Source organism: Lissotriton helveticus, chromosome 4_1, assembly GCF_964261635.1.
Source record: "Lissotriton helveticus chromosome 4_1, aLisHel1.1, whole genome shotgun sequence".
Taxonomy (NCBI): domain Eukaryota; kingdom Metazoa; phylum Chordata; class Amphibia; order Caudata; family Salamandridae; genus Lissotriton; species Lissotriton helveticus.
In genome coordinates, this window is record NC_136063.1 from 1678255761 (window position 1) to 1678261020 (window position 5260).

A 5260-nucleotide genomic window follows, 5' to 3' on the forward strand; every position below is an offset into this window, starting at 1 on the left:
CTAGAGAAACTGATGCCGCCAAATATACAAGTCTTTTACAAGCAAAAAATGTACAATACATCTACCAATCTGCTTCACGCAAAAAATCTGATCAAATGTTATTGCTAAATAATCAACCTCATTCCTATTTGAAAAGTTAATGAAATCAATCACTTTATCTATAGGACGATTAACAAATCCTTCCTCAACATTTAAACTACACCGCAAAATTAACCAATCCTTCTTCAACATTTAAACTACACCGCAAAATTACTCTACAGTTTTTGCAAACACATAAACACTTTTCTGATCCCATAGTTATGGAAACAGATTTCTCCAATTAATCCAATTTTGCTTGTAGCTTTTCACGTAGCAATACTGTCACCCCCTTGTGTTTGTTGATTGGTGTAATTTTCAAAATGTCTTATTTCTCTAGATTTAGTAATTGTTCGTTAAAACAGGAGCACTCCTGAAGTGTAGTCATTAGGCAGACAATGAATTGTGAATTATATGTGCAGCTGTCTCGTTTGAAGAAAATAATTTCTTTAGAAGTCGACTTTCTAAGAAATGTGTGAGCTCCTACTCTAATATCCTTCACAATATTTCCCTATTCCACGTTAGATGTTTGTCGCATATTCTTTAGTTCTTGTATTGGAAGTCTAGCCAAATGTTTCGTTTCCAATACTGCCCAAGTAATTTCAAGTTTCATCATGAAGAAGTGTCTTGAACACAGGCTGTCCTTTGATTGGGGGTACCTAGAAACATCCTCAATTGGAGACAGACAGAGACTAAATGACACTCTAAGAGAGGTCCAGCACTGGCTATCACACAATACTGCCCAAGTAATTTCAAGTTTCATCATGAAGAAGTGTCTTGAACACAGGCTGTCCTTTGATTGGGGGTACCTAGAAACATCCTCAATTGGAGACAGACAGAGACTAAATGACACTCTAAGAGAGGTCCAGCACTGGCTATCACACAACCACCGAAAACTCAACCAAGATAAGATAGAAATCATTCTCATATCCCACAATGAGCAGACCCCCCCAAGTCTCAGAATGACTAAAATCCATTGATGCTCCTAATTGCAATCTTACCATGGCTGAATCTGTAAAATGCCATTGAACCATTCTGGACCCATGTTTAAACATGAGCAAATATATTAAGAGCACTGCGAAGAGCGCATTCTACAACCTAAAACTACTCAAAAATCAAACCCTTCATCCCTCACAGGCCACAGGTTCTGTCTATATTGGTCTAGGGGAATGGAATCCACACAGGCACGGCAAAATCTCACTAAGCCCCCTTTCGAACAACGCTAAATGCAGCTGCTAGTATGGTCACTGGAGAAAATAAATACGACCACATCTCTCCTTCTCTAAGAGAACTAAAATGGCTCCCGATTAGAGTCTGCTCCAACTTCAGAACTGTATGTTTCACCCACAAAGCTCTTCACACCGGTAAACCTGCCTACCTGGCATCCAAACTCAAAAAGGCAGGCCAAACAAGGAATCTCAGAAACGCAAACACACTACTTCTCATTCCTCCCAAAACTCACAACCAAAAAACCTTACCATGCTCCTTCTCTGGAAATGCTCCTAAAATTACAAACTCCATCCTAGTCCATATCAGGACCAACCCTTCCTTCAATAAACTTTAAAAGACAGCTCAAAGACCTCTTCCTCAACCAAACTCTTCAAACTCGATAGCATCCACCCAGCGAGACAGAGTACCTTTGCCACAGGAATCTCATCCAGCGGATAATCTAGCCACCTTAACGAGAAGGCATCTACATCGCCTGCCTTTTTATTTGCTTCTATGATCCCTTTCAGGCCTCAAGCAGAATCGACATGAGATAATACTGTTTATTGAAACAATGTGTGTCTGTTTGCATCATGATAAATGTTGTAAAGCGTTCTGATACCTTTAGGTCTGACCAGTGCTATATAAGTGGTATATAAAACTCTTAAATAAATAAATAAATAAGTTGTAGTAGATCACCGAACTTCATTAAGCAATCCCCTCCAAACAGCAAATCATACTCTGTTTTAAAATCTGTTGCATTCCCAAGTGAACAAAAACAAGCATTACGTTTAAGACCATGCTTGCCTCATCGATGAATAAAAGTTTCAGTTTCTTCAGGTCTCTTGAGATTTCATGACAAGCTTCGTTTGGTACTGTAGTTTGTTGTCAAGTTCTACAGGTAGCATAAGTAGTCAATGTAAACTAATTCCTTTGATGTGGTGTGCAGCTAATCCAATTGGTTCTGTTACTGCATATGACATCTTTGAGTCTGTAGTCCTCTGTAGGTAAGCGGTGAGAACTTCATTTAAAAAGCTTTTTCAATTTGACCACTGACATATAATAGTATTGGCTTAAATAAGGAGCATTTACATTCATTCTTCTCATGGAGGATTTCATGTCTAGTTTCTCTTTTACATCCATATATATTTCTTTCTAATTGTTGTTCAGTGGTAAGCCCTCAAGTACCCTAAAGAAAGGGTTGGAATTATTCAGGGTTCCCACACAGAGGAGGGTTTGGACAGTCGGGAGGATACTCCCATGTCCTATGTCTAGTTTCGCACCAGAGCGGGAGCCAACAGCTCCCTGTGCTAGTTTGAACTGGACTATGCAAGGAGGGCACCAAATGTGCCCCTCAAGCAGACAGAGTGGCACTGGCAAGCACCTCCACTCTGTTCTAATACAATAAGCCCTGTCTGGGAGGTGGCCACACCTCCCTGTGACAGGATATCTATTATCCTGCCTTGCTCTGCTTGAGCGTGGCTCAGCAGCAGGAGAGCAGAATCATGTCTCTGGTCGGCAGCAGCCATGTTGTTCTGTCCTGGTCTAGATGACTGGTACCGGGAACACTGAGGGCCTCCCGGAGGAGTTTTACAGTGCATGGAATCATACCTCCCACCCCGTTCACGGTGGGAGAGTATGATTCCAACATGTTTGATGCCAAACATAACAGGGTTAGTTACAGCGTGTATAGAGATGGTCATCGCGTAATGACGCATGGCCACTCTATGTATCATAATGGCTGATGCACTTACAACCCTGGAGAATAGACTCCGAAGGTTGTAGGGTTGTTCTTCTCAAGCAGGGGCACCCTCACACTTAGAACAGAGCAGCATGCCTTCAGGATTAAAAGGCCTGTTTGGGGGTGACATAAAGGTTTTATGTGCAGTGACCTTAGATATAGGGAAACCTAAATCTGTATCTGTCGTAAGTGGTGCTTACACAGGCTGCAATGGCAGGCCGGTAGCTACAGTTTGAGTGGTCTTCCATGGGTGTCATAATACATGCTTCCGCCCATGGGGGCCCCTGGTGTACCTATGCCCGAGTACCTCAGTACTATATACTAGGGCCTTCTAAGGGTACACCAGTATCCAATCTGGGATGTACCTAAGTATTTACCATAACCATTTTAGGGGAGAAAGCACAGAGACTGGGGTCCTGGTTAGCAGGATCCCAGTCAGACTAGTCAGAAACAGCATAGCACCAGTTAAAAAGTGGGGGTAACTATAAAAGCAGATCCTTCTTTCCAACAGCTGTCTTTCACAGAGCTAAAAGAATCTTCTTAGCAGTCATAGTCGCCAAGTAATTCCAATTAAAAATGCCCCGGGTTGAAAAGTTGTAAAAGTGCTAAATAAAAAAACTGCTCTATCAGGAGTTTGGCAACTAAGGGCCTGATTTAGATCTTAATGGTATTACTACCATTCGGCCGCGGTGGCAAGCCCAAGTACTCCGTCAAGCCGATGGTGTTCTGACTGCTGTATTTTGATCTATGTCTGTACAGCTGCAGTCCATGTCAACAGAGCTGTAACCGGCAGCCAATGTGGTGGATTCCAATGCTGGTGATGAGCACTCCTTCACCAATGGGACGGCAGCATTGTGCTGACCATATTTAAATAACACAGTTGAGCTGCCGGTGTACCAGTGGCGGTCCCATGACGGCATGAATCCGTTGTGGAACCCGTTCAGCATTGGACTATGGCTGCAGCTATTGAATGGATGTTAGCAGCTCACACCTGATATATATCCTGATATATATTGGACAATTGTGAACACCTGCAAAGCACATTGTAAAATCCATTTAAGACACCATGATACTTTGCTGTTTCACTGCTGACCACCATTCTGAGGACTAGCTTGCCACTGAACATCCAGGGTATTTTTTGTTTTCCTGTTCTCTCTCAGTTTCTTTTCCATTATGTTTTCAAATCACTGTAGGGACACTAGTATATAATTGTTTTTATCACAATGGCAGTGAGGAGCAACTTACGTTTTATAGAGGGATAATTGTCTGTCATGGTGGAGAAAGTCATTAGAGTAGAGCCACAATTGTTTGAAGCACAAGTACAAAATACTACCATATTTCAGAAAAGGCAATTTTGGGACAGAATAGTCATGAGAGTGAATGCTGTACCTAACAATCTTTGCACACAGGAGGAAATTAGGAAGTTGTGGAATAACCTGTGGGATAAAGTCCTGGCCTGCAAGTGTCAACTGGAGGTTCAGAGGACTTGTGGTAGTTCTCCCAGTCACCCACTACAACTATTTCCCTGGGAGGAGAAGGTCCTGCAGATCCTACACCCTGAAGGCTTGACAGGAATCCCTGCTGGAATGGAGACTGGTAAGTTACGCAATAACAAAAGAGAGAGTAAGGGATTGAATTCACAAACTGTGAATGGAGATTACTCCTGTTCCCCTGGGTAGGATATAACAGCTAACAAAAGGAGGAGTATCACCAGAGAGAATCATGGATTCTTAATGGGATGTGTTTTTAGGAAAAGGAAAAAGTCTTTCCTTTTGTAAAAAAACCCTCACTCACCAACCTAGTGGTGACATGCTTCATCATCGGGGTCCACCCTGATGACCGAGTGCCATCAGGGTGTGCTACGACACCTGGATTACAGTGGAGCTGGTTGTGAGTGTTTAAGTGCAGGAAAAGTGAGTTAAAAATTGTCCTGGTTTAGCTTAAGAAAAAGAAAGTTTATTTATAAGTAACTGGACAATTTTAAAAAGAAGTGTGGAGATACTTTGAGGGTAATTAAGACCAAGAGTATCTCTGTGGATGGTCTGGTCTACATGTTTCAGCCTATGTGTGGAAGTTACCAGGTTTTCGTCAGGACCAAGGGGTAAGAAAATGGACGGTCTACACCCCCTAAATGGTGTACCCAATCCTAGATTCTTAAGACCAGATGAGCAAAAAAGTCTGATATCGGTGTGAGCTCCTGCCAAAAATGGGCAGGCTTATAAAAAAAGGAAAAAGACC